The sequence below is a fragment of the Capra hircus genome, chromosome 1 (assembly GCF_001704415.2).
Source record: "Capra hircus breed San Clemente chromosome 1, ASM170441v1, whole genome shotgun sequence".
Taxonomy (NCBI): domain Eukaryota; kingdom Metazoa; phylum Chordata; class Mammalia; order Artiodactyla; family Bovidae; genus Capra; species Capra hircus.
This window is the reverse complement of record NC_030808.1, coordinates 49,959,878-49,978,717: the sequence shown is the minus strand read 5'-3', so window position 1 is coordinate 49,978,717 and position 18,840 is coordinate 49,959,878. Positions and strand designations below refer to the sequence as shown.

Sequence of the window (18,840 nt, the reverse complement as noted above, 5' to 3'; positions counted from 1 at the left end):
TTTGCTTTATAACTTAATTTGCTGTTGGCATTTCCAGTGAATATTTTAGAAACTTGACACTGACAAACTTTGGTTTTGGTTTCTAACTTCGCATCAGTTGATGAGTGTTTTTAGATTTAATTTTAGTTTGCTTTATATTGGTTACCAGTATCACTCAAGAATTATTAAAAACTTTTATTACATTGCCTCAGCACGTAGTATGTTTTCAGTATTGGCATGTATCATATTTTGCATTACTCCAGCAGTATGCAATACTATCATACCAGGCTCATGAGTCTAGAAACAGTGTTATAGAAAATTCTAAACTGAGCACATAATAATTTTTGTTTAATTGTGGAGCAAAATGAATTAATATTATTTTATCTTAATTACTTCTACAGATAATAAAAAATACTGCCTTTCAAAATTAGAGTAGCACTTCATATATTTAGGATTACTCAGATATAATTTTTAGGCAATTGAAATCTAGCCAATTATGTACCATATTACATTTTTTAATTCTTTCAGATGGAAAAATTTGTATCACATTGCATACTGTCCTGAACTTCAAATCAAATTATATGATAATACCTAACATTTATATATTACTTAAAAATGCACTTTCCAAGAAATCATCTCTTAAACCAAATATTATTCAGAATATAAATGAACTTTCTTGTGGTAATTCAGTTATTTCTATAAGCACATACTGTGCTATAATTCAGAGAGGATCTTGGAAACTATTGAAATGATTAAACCTATTTGCCCTAGTATATGAAACAGCACAGCCCAATATAATTTTGACATCACTATGTTTGTCTGAAATGATTTATCTTTTCTCTCACTGTTCCTGTCAGGTGTCATTCTTACTAATGATAACAGCTCAGATTTGCACAGTACTTGAGAGCCTACAAAGCACTTTCCCCTACATTGTTCCATCTTGTGACTGCCTCGTAGTCCCTTTCTAAATTGCCAGGCCTTTGAAAACAAGATAATCAAACTTAAAAAGAGATTCTATTTAAAGAGTAAACAATCTCTGAGTGAGGGCCCCAAGGACTTTCCCAAAGAATAAGGTTAGGAATGCTCATGGACACCAGCATTTATTTTGGTGGCTGAGAACCTATGTGTTTCCCATAGATTCTTGGCTGGGCTCTAAAGGGTTGAGTTTGGCAGATAAGAAGCCTCTGACTCTACAAAATACTCTGTATTGCACTTTATACAATGAATTGTCTAGTGATTTAAAGGCATTGTACATTGGAATGAGAAATAACCTTAGAGATTATGACGACTAGAGCATTTTTAGTGCTAAAGGTAGAACTGACTTTAGGAAACAACTCTTCTGCTCCCAATCAATGTTCTCTCTATTAACACCACAATGTACACTTGTTCTAAATCTCCCTGGTATTTTTAGGATTCTGAGCTTTTGGAATCTAGCCAAATGATATGATGAAGATAATATATTTTCAAGTGTATGTAGTATGACATACAGTAAAGCATGTAACAGAATGACTGCCTTTCCCACTATTAAACTGTAAATACTTTATAGATATTTTCTCCATAGTTTCAAAATTTGGAGAGAAAACATTGTAAAAGACATACTGAGTTAAAAAAACTCCCACATACAAAGCCTATATTTTGAAAACACAAAATCCTAAAATAAAAGGAAAAGAAAGAAGAAAAGGAATGAGAAAAGGAAGAAGGGGAAAAAGTAGGAAAGGAGAGAAGAAAGGAGGGAAGAAAGGAGGGAGGAAGGTTGAAGAAGGGGAAGAGTTGGGGAAAGTAAGTCATTCTTTGCATTTTAATATTAAGGAAGTATAGCAATTTTTGTGTTTCACTAATTTTCTCCCATTCTATTAATAATATGAACTATAATTAGTTTATGACTAAATCAGCATAGGTATTTCAATTATAGCTTTCTGGCAGCAGGGAAAGGTGGCTAAATTGGTCACTTGTATTCTAAGTGATGGTATGTAAAAAAACTGATTACTATTCTCCCCAAAGTCTTCAGTTTTAACTAACAAACACAATTAATACCAAACATTTTGGTGTTCAAGTGAGTGACAGTTTTGACTTGATATTTAATTCTTCTCAGGTGTTCAGGGCAGAGAAGGCGATCCCACTCCAGTACTCTTGCCTGGAAAATCCCATGGATGGAGGAGCCTGGTAGGCTGCGGTCCATGGGGTCGTGAAGAGTCGGACATGACTGAGTGACTTCCCTTTCACTTTTCACTTTCATGCATTGGAGAAGGAAATGGCACTCACTCCAGTGTTCTTGCCTGGAGAATCCCAGGGATGGGGGAGCCTGGTGGGCTGCCGTCTATGGGGTCACACAGGGTTGGACACGACTGAAGCGACTTAGCAGCAGCAGGTGTTCAGGGTAGGAAGAAATAATTGCCTATTACAATCTATTGGTAGTTCATTCTGACAAACAATCCTGTTTGTCAAATGACCGCAGTGGAATAGAAGAAAAATGGATCAAGTACTTTTAATATTTCATTTTAATAAAAAATGCATAATGAAATAAAAGCAGACTAAATATTTCACTGTAGAAAAGTCAGTTTTTTTGTTTTTATTACCTAAATAACTTTTCACCATGTTCACACTTAACAACAACAACAAAAATGAAAGTATACTTTTTTCCTTGGTTAGGAGAAATTGACTTGAATATTTGCAGATTTATTCTCATGACAAATTAATGATGATTCACATATTAGCTTTGGAAGTAGAATTCTGGAAAAGAAATTCTACTATCAATTAATGTAGAAACTGTGCTGGTAAATCAAGTATTAACATCTGAGAAATAAACTGGAGGACTTTAATTGGTCAATATGTGTCCTTAACAAAACTTATAATGAGGACCCTGAGTAGACTGTGTGAGTTAAGCAAATCCACAGCAGGTTTATCATCTCCAAAGAGGCTCTGAAAGCAAAGTGGTTGTTAGCTAAAATACATTGAAATAAAAGACAGACAATATCATATTAATTTAAAGAACCAGCATTTACCAGTACAGTAATTCTAAAATTCCCACTTTAAAAAGGAGCTCTCCTGGGGGATTCCAAGAGTTAAGTGGAGATGGAGCAGTGAAGAATGTATCCATATCTGAACTGAGGTAATTAGGGTAAGATGTTCTTTCTTGAAATCACATCAACTTTCCACCCAAAGATCCTGAGAATATATGTTTGGTTCTGTCTGCCACCATTTACTTATTTGATCATGTGTTTAAATACAATAGGCCAATTACACCAAACAACCACATTTCCACCTCCAGAAGACTATAACCAATGAATACAAATTAGTTGGTAGGTAGAAAGATAGACATGAACTAATTTATAGAACATATCTTTAAGGTAAACATATTTCTTGTCACTAGAAGTTCAGTTCACCCACTCCAGTGTTCTTGCCTGGAGAATCCCAGGGACGCGGGAGCCTGGTGGGCTGCCGTCTATGGGGTCACACAGGGTCGGACACGACTGAAGCGACTTAGCAGTAGCAGCAGCAGAAGTTCAGTTCAGTCACTCAGTCATGTCTGACTCTGTGACCCTGTGGACTAAAGCACGCCAGGCTTCCCTGTCTATTACCAACTCTTGGAGTTTATTCAAACTCATGTCCATGGAGTCAGTGATGCCATCCAACCATCTCATCCTCTGTTCTCTTCTTCTCACGCCTTCAATCTTTCCCAGCATTTAGGTTTTTTTCCAGTGAGTCAGCTCCTTGCATCAGGTGGCTAAAGTATTGGAATTTCAGCTTCAGCATCAATCCTTCCAATGAACATTCAGGACTGATTTCCTTTAGGATTGACTGGTTGGATCTCTTTAGAGTCTGATGGACTCTCAAGAGTCTTCTCTAACACCACAGCTCAAAAGCATCAATTCTTCGGCTCTCAGATTTCTTTATAGTTCAACTCTCACATCCGTACATGACTACTGGAAAAACCATAGCTTTGACTAGATGGACTTTGTTGGCCAAGTACTGTTTCTGCTTTTTAATATGCTGTCTAGGTTGGTCATAGCTTTTCTTCCAAGGAGCAAGCGTCTTTTAATTTCATGGCTGTAGTTACCATGTGCAGTGATTATGGGGCCCCCCAAAATAATGGAAACACTGTTTCCATTGTTTCCCCATCTATTTGCCATGAAGTGATAGAAGCAGATGTCACGATCTTAGTTTTCTGAATGTTGAGTTTTAAGCCAATTTTTTCACTCTCCTCTTTCACTTTCATCAAGAGGCTCCTTAGTTCTTCTTCACTTTCTGCCATAAGGGTGGTATCATCTGCATATCTGAGGTTATTGATATTTCTCTCGACAATCTTGACTCCAGCTTTTGCTTCATCTAGCCCAATATTTTGCATGATGTACTCTGCATATCAGTTAAATAAGCAGGGTGACAATATATAGCCTAGACATACTCCTTTCCTAATTTGAAACCAGTCTGTTGTTCCATGAACAGTTCTAACTGTTGCTCCTTGACCTGCATACAGATTTCTCAGGAGGCAGATCAGGTGGTCTGGTATTCTCATCTCTTGAAGAATTTTCCACAGTTTGTCGTGGAAAGTCAAAGGCTTTGGCGTAGTCAATAAAGCAAAAGTAGATGTTTTTTCTGGAACTCTCTTGCTTTTCCAATGATCCAATGATGTTGGCAATTTGATCTCTGGTTCCTCTGCCTTTTCTAAAACAAGCTTGAATATCTGGAATTTCACGTGCTATTGAAGCCTGGTTGGAGAATTTTGAGCATTACTTTGCTAGCATTAAGATGAGTGCAATTTTGTGGTAGTTTGAACATACTTTGGCATTGCCTTTCTTTGGGATTGGAATGAAAACACTAGAAAGATAGAATTAAAGGACTTTTCTATTCATAACTCAAAGCCATGTTAATATTATGTGAGTGTTTTTGGCCTGGGGATTTGGGAAAGAATTAATAAAATATATCTTATCACTAAACTGATAATATTATAGTATGAAGATAAACCTGCATGACTTCTATATTCTGTTTTAGCTATAATTTAACATTCTAGTCTGATCTTTTGTCTTAACTGATAATCCACTTATCAATTTTTGGTTTTTGCTTACCTTAGTTCATTTACTTTTAAGGGATATGAATACAGGCATATTTTAGTTTATTTTCTAGGTCTTAGATATTGAAGATATGAGATCTCCATGTACATGGAGATTTTCAAAGCCTATGGCTTTGAAAATTCTACTTTGCTTGGATTTTTACAGTGATTTAAATATCATTTCTAGTCAGTTGGTATATTTTAAGCACTTTCATGAACTCAGAAATAATTTGTGACATTGTACCATCGAAATTTATTGCCATTCATTTGCTTTTAAAAAGGTGAGATAGATTGAGTCCTTGTCATTCCTAAACATATACATCATTTTTACCATATACAATATAACTCAAAAAACTGTGAAAAACATTAGTATTTATATAACCTAATGAAGAAACTGTTTCACTCTATTTTAGAGCAGCTTGTGATGAATTATATCTTCATTAATGGAACAAAGCCACTATCTAATATCACATTGACCATACCATGGCAAGATAGAAAAATGCATATTATACTAATAGACAGATAAGGTAGCTGCCCAGCCCCCCCAGCCCCCCCCACCCCCCCCTACCGCCCCCACCCCCCACCCACATACAAACACACAAGCAAACTGACAAACATAACATGCTGGTAAAAAGGTTGTCAAACTTAAGACAAACTGCATTATGATTCTTCTTCTCTATTTAGTATGGAGACCTAAGTCCAGAGCACACTATTCACACACTCAACATTTAGAAAGCTTCTCAGTAATGCTGATGATTCACATTTAGTTTGTCTGACAAGAAAGTATGGAATAGCAAGCAGAATATTATACAGCAGGGGTCCTTGACCTCTGGGGTCTAATGCTTGATGGAGCTGAAGAAATATAATAGAAATAAAGTACACAATAAGTGTAATCTGTTTGAATCATCCTGAAACCACCCCTCCCTACCTCACCCCCACCCCTGGTATATGGAGAAATGTTGGGGACTGCTGCTATAGAGCATGAGGGAAAAGCCCAAAGGTTTGCTATTCAAATGTTCTGGTTTGAACCCTAGCAATCATGACTTCCTAGATGTAGAAGTCTTGAATGTATTATTTAATCCTCTGTGCTTCTCTACTTCACAAACTGTGAAATGGGAAAAACTGTACCTCTCTTGCAGCATTAAGTAGATAATGAATGTAAGACATCAGTCACTCTGGACATGGTAGGTGCTTCACAGAGGATAGCCCAATTTTTACTTCCAAACAATAAAAGCAGAGGAAATTCTGCTTGGCAACATATGAATTCAGTGGCCACATCTTCCAAATGAAAAATTGAGACATAGTCTGCCAAGTATGAATGCATTTTTGGTGACAACAGGACAGAGTGTTTGAAACTGGAAATGTCACTGCAAAACCATGATGGGTGTTTATCATGCTATGAGGAATGTAGCCATCAGGAGAACATCCAAGAACATTCATTTTTAAGGGAATTTTATTTAACAACCTTTGGTATTTTCACTTCAAAAAGAAAGGAGACTAACTAGAGTGCAATACACACCCCAAAAGTCATTTTCTCTGAAAAAAGATATTCTTATGATATATTTCATGTTGTTATAAATTAAACAGATGAGCAATTCTGATGAATTGCATATAGAGTCAAATATAAAGAGCACTTAAAGGAAGCTCCTTATCATTTAGGGTGACTTGGGAATGCTTTCATTCCTTCTCTACCTCCTTTTTCTATTTAGTGTCTAGAGAGAAAACATTGCTTATCTTCAATGCATTCCGTGACCTTTTAGAAGTCCCCCTTTCCTAGTGAGAATGATTTGATGTTGTTTAAAGAAAAAAAAAAAAAGAGAGAACATCTTCATGGTTTTCTATGCTTCAGTGGGAAGCACAGTTTATCTGAATTTCTTCCTTAAAGGATACCATAAAACTTTCTTTTCTTCATTGATTCAATTCAAAAATAGAGTAGAAAACTTTTTTCTTTCATTACTAAGAATACTTAGAGGGATGTAATAGAGTGAAAGAGGAGATGTAAAAATCCTATACATTTCATATTTGAGGGATAATCTTTACTGAACTTCTTCATGGCTCCTTCTTGTCTCTTCCTTATACTTCTGCCATAAACACATACATATTTTTTCAAAAAACTGGACAACCAGAATATCTAACATCACTGAGTACAGTAAAAAGTAATTTCTTTAGAAACTATCTCTTCTAGTAATAATAAATTATCCCACAACTTTACCCAAGATTGTCTTATCTATCTCAATTACTGTATTCTGTTATTGTACTTAACACCAAGAATGTCAAAAGACCTTGTAGAGAATGGAGAATGAGAGACTGCATGCAGAATGATGTCTGCAAAGTCAAACAAAACTGAAGACAAGGAGGGAGCTAGGAAATATGTATTTCTTCTTCAGTGATTGAGGAGGGGAAACTTTTTTTTAAAACTCTGTTTAGTTGACAGTATTTAAAAACATAATTTTTCTTCTTTTCCTCCATCCTTAGTCCATATTTACCCTTTTCTTTGTATACACAAAATAAGAAGCAAAGTTCTTTGTAAATTCTTGGAACAGAATTGATTCTTTCTTAAAGGCTATCAAATCCTTTTTGAATGACATAGACAATAATATGAAATGTTCTTAAGCAAAGAAAATATACCAGCAATGTCACGCCTCTATGTAAACTAAAATCATTGGCTAAGAAATCATTCAACTGATTTGCAAAATCTAGATATATTCTTCTATATCACAAATATTATTTAATGTTAAAAACTGCAATGTATTGATGTACTTTGTTGTCATGATGTGCAATGTTTCATATGTAGAAGAAATTCTCTGATCACATTTTTCTTTTCATAGCTCCTATAAGTTTTTCTGGTAGAAAAAATAATTAGGTAATTTCAAAATTCATTTATTTTAAAGAACGATCTCGACATTTCTAATAAGCACTTTAACCTTACCACAAATAGAAGTATTTATGCTTTGAGAACAGCCAATTGTTGAAAGTTAAAAAAAAGCAAGAGATGGAAAGCAGAAATAGTTCAGTTCTCTTTTATTAAAAAGTTTATATGCATGGCTCATAAAATACAGTCCGTAATTCTAAGATTTTCCATGCCCTTAACATTTTCTTTATCTTTAGATAGAATCATCAACCCATTCTTAGCTAATCATTTATTTGCTGTCACAGGTAGTCAATGGTACTTGATCTTGTTTGCTAATTTTAGACATAAACTGACTCTAATCTCTTGCTGCTCTGTGTAAAATGTATCTCACTCTGCTTGCATATTTGAGTACAACCTCAAACTCTTCCACAAAAACAAATTCTTATTCACGTTGCTTTTTTTTGTTTTTACAAGTTTGGCATCTGATTCTTGCATTGCCGGAGTTTGAGTCTATAACTTATCTCTCATAGATTCCCTTTCTGTCTACACCCATCAACATGTTTTTCTTCTCCTGTAGAACAAACAAGCTTCATTCTCCCCCTCTTCATACCAAAATGTCCTTCTTGTATTGCAGTTCATATCAAAGAGGATTCTTCTTAAAGAGAGATGAAAATACAGCCAGCCCCTAAGTGGCCTCAAGGGCTTGCAGCACCAAAGACGAAGAAACAAAAGGGCTATATTACTGTTGGAGGATCAGAAATCCTCCAGATTTCTGATGTGGAATGCAGGGTCAGGTGAAGCACCAAAGAGACCTCAGAGCTCTCAAGAGGATAGGCTCATCACCTCAGATGTCATCAGACACGGAATAAGTGGTGTTATTTTGGTGAAGAGGATATAAAATGTTCAAAGCTCCCAGGTAAAAAAAAAAGAAAAAGAAAAAAATTTCTCCCAACTTAAATGAGTAAGGAGGAAGTTAGGAAAGCTTTTGAAAGAAGGGAGAAAGAAGCATTAATGCATCAAAGAGAAGAGAGACATCTGGGAGTAGCAATATAAATAAGAGAGAAGACAAATAGATGAGGAGCACCATAAAAGTAAGGAAAAACCATTGCTACCTGGCAAACTGGCATTGAAATTTTTTTTTTAAAACGAGACAACTTTTTTCCCTTCTTCTCAGATATGTAAGTTTAGCTGCTTAGGCTGAGGAAAGAAAAAGAGAAGGAATGAGAAAAGGAAGGAAGAAAGGAAACTCCATCATCAAATAAAAGATCCTTTGCTACATTCTAGAATATGTTATACTAGTGATGTTATGCTTAATTATTCCTTTATAAAATATTATCAAAATCATTCATATTATAAGAAAATTAAAGTTGATGATTTTAGAAAGATAAATAAAACTAATTTGGCACAATAAGCACAGTAATTTTTTTCTAAAGGATCCAAAATCCTCACAGATATTCTCATTGGCCCTTCTTTCCAGCAGGTAACTGGCAAAGAAAAATTGATTTCATTCTATAGTAGGAAAAATGAAACTCTTGCTTGGTTTTGATATATAAAAGGATTTTAAACATATCATCTTTAGAAGAAAACAGTCCAGGGATCAAATGCTGGCTTCATCATTTACAAGCTAAGCTTGAGAAGTTATTCAAACACCCTAAACCTCAATTTCCTCATGTATAAACTGAGGATAATGATAGTCTTTATTTCCTAAGGCTGTTGTGAGGTCAAAATGAGTTCATTTAAATTATTGTAGCAGAGAGCCTAATACACCAGAATTTTTTATTGCTGCTGTAACAAATTACCACAAACATGAAGCAAAGTGTTAGTTGCTCAGTCGTGTTTGACTCTTGCAACCCCATGGACTGTAGCCCATCAGGCATCTCTGTCCATGAGGTTCTCCAGGCAAGATACTGGAGTGGGTAGCCATTCCCTTCTATAGGAGATCTTCCTGACCCAGGGATCAAACCCAGGTCTCCTGCATTGCAGGCAGATTCTTTATTGTCTGAGCCATTAGGGAAACCACAAACATAGTGACTAAAAACATAAGAATTGATTATGTTATAGTTCCTGGAGGTCAGAAGTCTGACCTGGGTCTCATCGGGCTAAAATCAAGGTGTCAGCAAGGTTATTTCCCTTTCTGAAGGCTCTGTGGGAGAATCTACTTCCTTGCCTGCTGTTGCCATCTAGAAGCTGTATGCAGTGCATTCCTCTTCTTGTCACCCTACTCCTGCATTGTCAAAGCCAGCAAGATCACCTGTTTTTCTCACTGCAGCATCAAAGCTTCTCTGCTTCCAAGAACTCATGCAATTATGTTGGGGCACCTGGACAATCCAGGATAATTTCATCTTAATCTCAATGCCCTTACTATGAATCACATTAGCAATGTCCCTTCTGCCATGTAAAGAAATATATTTCTGGGTTCCAGGGAACAGAAGGTGGGCATCTTGGTTGGGGTCAGGTCATTACCCTACTTCCCACAGCTTAGTACCTCAGAATTCACTACATAAATGTAACTGCTTTATTATTTTTATCATTACCATTACTAATTTTATTGGCATTAGCGTGGTCATAGGCCTACAGACTCTCATAACTTAGGTATTATTAGTGACCCTGACCTCCCATACATATCCACACCTCTCATTTCGCAGTTGAAGAATTTGAAACCAAGAGATGGGAAATGACTTACTCAAGGCCATCCAGCCAATTGATGCTGATTTTTCTCAATTCATCTCATTCCTGGCTCCACATAGTGCTTCCCCCATATTACACAGCTGAGAAGAGTAATCTAAAAAGTACACCTAATATTTATACTGAAGTTTATTTGCATAGAGCCTCAAAAATGTCAAACCAATTACTTAATTTGCATAACCAACAGCATGAATTAAAACAATAATTATTCTACTTTTCATAGACTTAAAAGACATATTAGGGAGGATGCTTAAAATTGCTAAACTTCGCTGAAGCCAGATTAGAATTTTGATTTGGAAAAAGTGAGTTTTTAGAGCACAGATATTTTATCTATAAGCCTCTCCTTTCTTTGCTTGTTTTTTCTTGTATATTTCTTTCTTCATTTTGTACCCATAGTTCTGAATGAATATGTTGTTTGTTCAGCAGGAAAAAATTAACACCACAAGAAGGTAACAACTTATTCCATTTCTAATTTATGATAGCATTATATCACTCACCTATTATTCTATTTTTATTCAAAGAGTTTCTATGTTGATTCAAATGAGTTACCCATTGGGATTGTTTGAAATATTCTGGGTTATAGTTTGAAAATATCCACCTGTATACCTTGCTACAGGAAAACAAGCAAAGACTAATGATATATTACAAATCTAAAAGCCAATGGTCTGTTTTGGTTCGATAGACACTTTATATAGACAAATTTTAGACATAGCTATGTTTCTGTTCTCTAATACATATCAATCACATTATGATAAGGTGTTTGATGGCTACCCTTTCTTAGTCCCCTAATAAATTCATGCACCTCACTTTTTAGTTGTTCTTCATGGTATTCCCAGGTGGCGCAGTGGTAAAGAATCTGCCTTTCAAGGCGGGAGACACGGGTTCAATCCCTGGGTCAGGAAGAGCACCTGGAGAAGGAAATGGCAACCCACTCCAGTATTCTTGTCTGGAAAATTTCATGGACAGAGGAGCCTGGTGGGCTACAGTCCAGGGGGTTGCAAAGAGTTGGACACAACTTGGAATGCATGTGTAATAGGCTAACTTTTTAAATTTCTAGACATCTGATGCATGGCAGTATTGAATTTACTTGAAAAATGAGAAACATTACTAAAACTACCTCACAATTGCACTCATCTCACATGCTAGCATGGAGAAGGAAATGGCAACCCACTCCAGTATTCTTGCCTGAAAGAATGGACAGAGGAGCCTGGTGGGCTACAGTCCATGGGTCCTCAGAGAGTCAGACACGACTGAAAAACTAAGCATGCACATGCTAGCAAAGAAATGCTTAAAATTCTCCAAGCCAGGCTTCAACAGTGGGTGAACTGTGAACTTCCAGATGTTCAAGCTGGTTTTAGAAAAGGCAGAGGAAGCAAACATCAAATTGCCAACATCCGCTGGATCATCGACAAAGCAAGAGTTCCAGAAAAACATCTACTTCTGCTTTACTGACTACGCCAAAACCTTTGACTGTGTGTATCACAACAAACTGTGGAAAATTCTTCAAGAGATGGGAATACCAGACCACCTGACCTGCCTCCAGAGAAATCTGTATGCAGGTCAAGAAGCAACGGTTAGAACTGGACACGGAACAACAGACTGGTTCTAAATGGAAAAGGAGTACATCAAGGCTATATATTGTCACCATGCTTATTTAACTTATATGCAGAATACATCATGAGAAACGCTGGGTTGGAAGAAGCACAAGCTGGAATCATGATTGCCGGGAGAAATATCAATAACCTCAGATATGCAGATGCCACCACCCTTATGGCAGAAAGTGAAGAAGAACTAAAGAGCCTCTTGATGCAAGTGAAAGAGGAGAGTGAAAAAGTTGGCTTAAAACTCAACATTCAGAAAACTAAGATCACGGTATCCAGTCCCATCACTTCATGGCAAATTGATGGGGAAACAATGGAAACAGTGACATACTTTATTTTTGGAGGCTCCAAATCACTGCAGATGGTAACTACAGCCATGAAATTAAAAGACGCTTGCTCCTTGGAAGAAAAGCTATGACCATCCTAGACAGCATATTAAAAAACAGAGACATTACTTTGCCAACAAAGGTCTGTCTAGTCAAAGCTATGATTTTTCCAGTAGTCACGTATGGATGTGAGAGTTGTACTATAAAGAAAGCTGAGCACTGAAGAATTGATGCTTTTGAACTGTGGTGTTGGAAGAGACTCTAGAGAGTCCTTAGGACTGCAATGAGATCAAACCAGTCAATCCTAAAGGAAATCAGTCCTGAATATTTATTGGAAGGACTGATGCTGAAGCTGAAACTCCAATACTTTGGCCACCTGATGCAAATAATAGACTCACTGGAAAAAAATCCTGATGTTGGGAAAGATTGAAGGCAGGAGGAGAAGGGGACGACAGATGATCAGATGGCTGGATGGCATCACTGACTCAATGGACTTGAGTTTGAGCAAGCTCCGGGAGTTGGTGACAGACAGGAAAGCCTGGTGTGTTGCAGTCCCTGAACTGAACCGAATGAGAAACATTAACAGAAAAGTTCTATCAATATCTAAATAAATCATTCTTAATCATTACTCTTTTGTGAAAATTCTTCACCTTTTTTTTTCTTTAGGACACTGTGGGAAGAGGTTAATATTTATTAATAGAATAACTGGTATTATCTGGCCAGAAGCCTATCCACAATAAATTTAGCTATTTGAAACTTCTAGGTGATTGAATTCCTAGTTTACATGTTAACTGATAAATGGCAAGTATATTTTCCCACAATGTTCTTGCCTTGTTAAATATATCTTCTTATGGAAGTGCTCAGTCACTCAGTCATGTCCAACTCTTTGCCACCCAATGCACTGTAGTCCGCCAGGCTCCTTTGCCCATGGGATTTTTCCCAGCAAGAATACTAAAGTTAGTTGTCATGTCTTCCTCCAGGGGATCTTCCCAACCCAGTGATTAAATACAGATAGCCTGCATTGACAGGTGGATTCTTTACCACTGAGCCACCTGAGAAGTATTATATTCCTTAATATCTAAGTGTCCTAAGTATAAACAAGTATAGCAAACATGACACTCAAAGTATGTATTATTCTGTGACAGACTGGATTTTTTGGATAATTCTTCCCTGTTAATTTGTATTCAAACTATACATTCATTAACAAGAAACTGCAGACACTGGAAATTCATTTTTCATTTACAGGAGCCTATACAGGGTCAAAGATAATGGCTATTCAGAAATGTTAGTGCCAAAAACACCCAAGATTTATTGAGTCCAATTCAATAAATGATGAAGAGGGGAACAGTCCAATAGGAGCATATTTTAAATTTAATTTTACATAAACATTTAGAGACCATAGTCCTAAATCCTAATGTATATCCTGCTTTTTTCTCACCCATTTCTTCCAACCAACACACGCACACACACATACACACACACAAAGTTACATTTCAAATAACAGAAAATAGACAGGAAACAAAGAATCACAGGGTACAAGTGTGTACTTACAAAATTAATATTTCACTTCTGTTTTCAAAGGTACTACCGGCTAAGAGAATTCAGTGTTACAAAGTAAACCTGAACAGTTATCTTTATTTACCCAATTTCTTTCACTAAGTGTTAAAATAATTCTATTGAGTATGGTCATTTGACATCACTCTTCTAGCATAATGCATCAACCAAATGTTTCTGAAAGGCTAGGAACATAAGAGCCTCAAATATTTGGTATTTAGAAAATGAGAGATTATAAAAACTTGACTACAATGCCTAAATAAGGAAGACACTTGTAACCTAGAAATTCTCAATAAAGAAGACTTTCAGGAGGGAGGACACTGGCTGCCTAAGATAGCATATATTTTTAGCCTCACTTCTCCAAATTTCCTACTTAGTTTGCTAGGGAAACGAAAGTTCTTAAAATGTACACTGGAGTCAGACCTGAGAGGCGGGAACTGATAGCAGCACTAACTCTACTTAGTGTTATTGGCACAACTGGAATGTGAAAAATAAAACAGGTGAAAATCATTAAATGGTGACCTAGCTAAGTGAGTTTAAGTGATGGATGGGGAAAAGTACCCAGATAAAACTTTTTTATGGTAATAAGTCTTTTCTCTATGTCAAGGCAGTCTTCAGAAAATGCAGTTTATATTCAGCCCCGTAAAACAGATTGAATTATACCTAAAGGCAGCATAAATGTACATATTTACACTGATACTTCTTTTATATATCTTTCCCTGGAGAATAAAATGTTCTGGATGAGAAAATTTTCAAGATAACTAAAGCATACTCATTTAATTATAAAATTATATCAACAAAACATATTTTGACATTTTGGGTGGCAATTTCTCTAAAATGCACCGAACATTCCACTGATTTATCCATCAAACTTGGTCACATGCTAAGCAGAAACTATCCTATTTTAGATGATATAAGGGTCAAAATTATTGCCCTGTTATTTAAGCAAATGAATTCTCTGGGAGGTACCATGCAATCTGAGTGATGGACTATCCACTAAATGCCTTCTGGATTGCTGTGTTTCTCTAGATTCTGATACTTCAATCTCCACTTAATTCATTTTTCCACGGAGTTTTCCTGATCTCCATTTCTGCCTGTATTGACCTTTGCATTCAGGTTGGTGGCACTCTATGCAAGCTCCTTAAATTTTTCTGGCTCAGCCTAGGAACTCTTCTTAAAGTAGCAACTGAATCTTTCTCTACTACATCATCAGCTCTCAGGAGCTAATCTTACTGTCTACCTTTATAAGTCTTTAGTCACATCTTGTAGGGTTAGGATAGAAAACTCAAATCCACCTTCCTCTCAGACCTCATAACTCTTAACAATAAGTACTAGTGTTAGTCATGGCAAAGGCATGATTGTAGAAGATTATGAGCTCCGGTGAAAGAAACAAATATTAAGAGCTTTTTTTCTTTGTTTCTGGCCTCTCTTTCTTGAGATCTCTTAAAGCTCTTGGATTACTTGTTTTATTTGCATTATTTTCTCTTATTCTTTTTGTGTAGCTAATAGGTGAGCAAAGGACAGGAATACATAATTTTCTTTTCACAAGCCTATGCCATAAACCAGGAAAATAGGAAATAGGAGTTGACCCCAAAATTAGATCTTAGTCTCAGCCTTTTTAGCCTTATCTGTGCTCAGCCCAGGAGCACAGATTCCATATGGCTATACGTTTAAATCTAATTAGTAATAAAAGGTATACTTTACCTAGAATCTCCCTCACACAGGACTTTCCATGAGGATTTGGAAGATGAATGTGAGGGGAAGAAAAGAAGGAGGGGCTTCTTATTAAAAATGTCAGTAGGCCCCAAACAGTTTTTATAGTTAGATTTTTAAAAAATTGTTATTCTGCCTCTAAACTGTATGCTCTTATATCTTATCTGGTTTTCCCAAATCCAAATGAAAGCTTTCTTTTTTGTGTGGCTTATAGATAAAACTCTTGCAAAACTAGGCAAAAATCCTCTTCCTTCATTGGTAACCTATTTTGAATCCGAGCCTAGCACAGCAACTAAATAAATAAATACGTTTGTAGTCTGCTCAGAGAGATAGCATAAGAATAATTCACTGTTAAAAATAACCTAATTTTTAAAGCAGGTGTTTAATTTCAAAATAAAATCCATCCATTTTAAAGTTAGACTTCATGTTAACCAATTTGAAAATTAATGTTGAAAGATAAATGTAACCTAATTCCTGAAGTATTTTTCATCTATATTTTTAGGAATGCCTTTGGATTGGTTAACTATCAGAAGCTGGCCTTTCTAAATGCCCCATGTCTAGCAAATTAATTTAGCTGTCAGTATATGCATCTTGTTCTGTGGTAAATTATTAGTGAACAACCAGTGCAATTATAACAGATGAATACTTACTAAGATGAATAAGATGAGAATTCAAAATGATGCAGAACACATTCTCTCCTTATTAAAAACAAATACTAATCCCCCCTAGTATGGACTTTGTTTTGCAGTTTGCTCTCTCTGGCCTCTCCCTTAAAGAAGAATTACTGAGTTATAGCTAAGTATAGTATAAAGACACAATTGAAGTTTGTTGCATGCCCACTTGGAAAGTAGAAAATATATCAGGCTTTATAAGCTGATATAATAGTCTTATTTGGAGAATTGCAATTCATGCAAAAATTCAGTAAATGCTACATCTCAAATAACTGAGTACAGTAAGCGTCCACTAAGCATGAAAGAATCTTGAAAGAATCTTTAAAGAATCAAGCTGAGCTTTAGAAGTATCTATCACAATATTAAGATCTTCATTCAATAAATTGGATTGGTGTCTCTCTCAGTAGGATTATCATTGTAATGACACTGCCCAGCAGGATACTATTTTACAAAGCATAGGAAGATCAGTGCTTTCATCTAAAAATAATAAATTTAGAAAGGTTCAAAGTTGCTACAAATAGGTTAACTCTTTCAATGCTTTAGCTAAATGTTATTGAAAGAACTGTTTAATCCAAATAGTTCTGTAAGCAATAACTTTCTAAAAAGATATGTGATCTTGCTATTTTGGTAGCTGGTAAAATACCAAGAGGAGCAAGCCCTTGTTTGACAGATTGTAAGAATTATTGTTTTGGTAAACTGATATAATCTGTGTAACAGAGTCAAAGTTTAAATTTGCATGTCATTATTTGGGTTCATACATTAATAAATTTGCACTTTTCTCAAACTGTCTTTATAAGCTGTTGATTAACACTTACCATTGGAGTATGCAGGGATGAATCAAATACCGGATTCAAAAATATGAAATAGCCCCTTTTTCTGAGCTAAAAAATGGCCATAAGTGGATAATTTCATATTGTTTAACTTAAAGCCAAGGTTAGTAGATATATAATTTCATTAACATCATGATTACTATTCAATAACCCAGACGTTTGGTCTGTAGCAGAGTGAGCATAGTGAAGTCGCTCAGTCATGTCTGACTCTTTGAGACCCTATGGACTGTAGCCCAACAGGCTCCTCCATCCATGGGATTTTCCAGGCAAAAGTACTGGAGTGGGTTGCCATTTCCTTCTCCAGAGGATCTTCCCAACCCAGGGATCGAACCCAGGTTTCCTGCATTGTAGGCAGACCCTTTACCATGTACTACATATTTATTGGGCTTCCCTGGTGGCTCAGTGGTTAAAGTGAGTGTTAATGCTAGCAACTGAATGCACCATCCACAGGCTTCTTTTCATACTTTTCATTCATAGAGATGCAATATTTGGTTTTGCAAGAATATCTTTTATTTTTGTCTTCTAAGTGGAATTTATTTTTTAATTTGATATTTGATCATTAAACACTGGACAATGAATAAAAGATTGCTATTCATTTTAATTCTTGAGCAAATGTTTAAGGGATGTTTGGTAAATACTGAGAATGTTTTCAAGATTTCTACTATTTTCCAAAGAAATCCATCCTGATTTTAAGTTTGTTTATAGGCTTAATGAAAATTACTTGCTTTCCTAAAGTATGAGCATGTACGGGGTCACTAGCTTCTGAATAGTTTCTCTAGTTGAGCTGTTTTCGTTTTGGTGGCACATTTCCACAACAGCTGTTTATTCCACATGTTTATGTTGAAAACATATTAATCTGAGCACCTGGATATAATTATCATGATGTACAAATGTCTTTGGATGTTAATGATCCCTCTTCTGCCCTTTCTCTATTGTCTGAAACCTGATGTTATTAGGAACTAATATTTTTGTGTCATCGTGGTACTGCTAACATCCTGAAAGTCATCCACATTGATTTTGGTTAAGAAAGCTTGAGTTCCGGTAAATATTCTTCAGTTAACTGTGAATAACTCAATAAATAGATATTTCTTTTTTTTTTCCCATGGGAGTATGTATTGACTTGGTAATAATAACATAACTCACTGATCTTTGTTCATCTGGAAACATTTAGACTGAACAATTTTTTCCTTGAGATCTGGGTGTGACAAACATGTAAGATGCCATTTGGATTAAGCTGGTAAAGGAAAATATCACCATTGCTCAGATTATTGATATTCTTAATATGGTTTCCCAGTTGATATAATGAATGTAATTCATCCAGTAGAGCAAATACAGCAAAAGTTGCTCTCAAACTTTACTCTTTATATTATTTCAACATTTTCTTCCATGGTTGATATTCTGATATATGACATGAACTTGACATACGATGGCTCTATTTGTCTACTTCCATCCCCTAGGAAATTGCTTCTGGTTAAGAATGCTTATCTGTTTACTTTCAATACTGTACATAAAATATTGGCTCCTGAAGAACCACTTTATTGAGTCTCTAAAGTTTACAAATAAAAGAAAAAGATAAAGACTAA

At 35.8% G+C, this 18,840-nt stretch overlaps 1 protein-coding gene across 2 annotated transcripts in view; it reads right to left on the bottom strand.

Annotated features, from left to right (window-relative positions):
- ALCAM (activated leukocyte cell adhesion molecule) overlaps positions 1-18,840 on the bottom strand; it is a 233,618-nt gene that overhangs the window by 89,399 nt on the left and 125,379 nt on the right. The gene's annotated exons all lie outside the window — the stretch shown is intronic.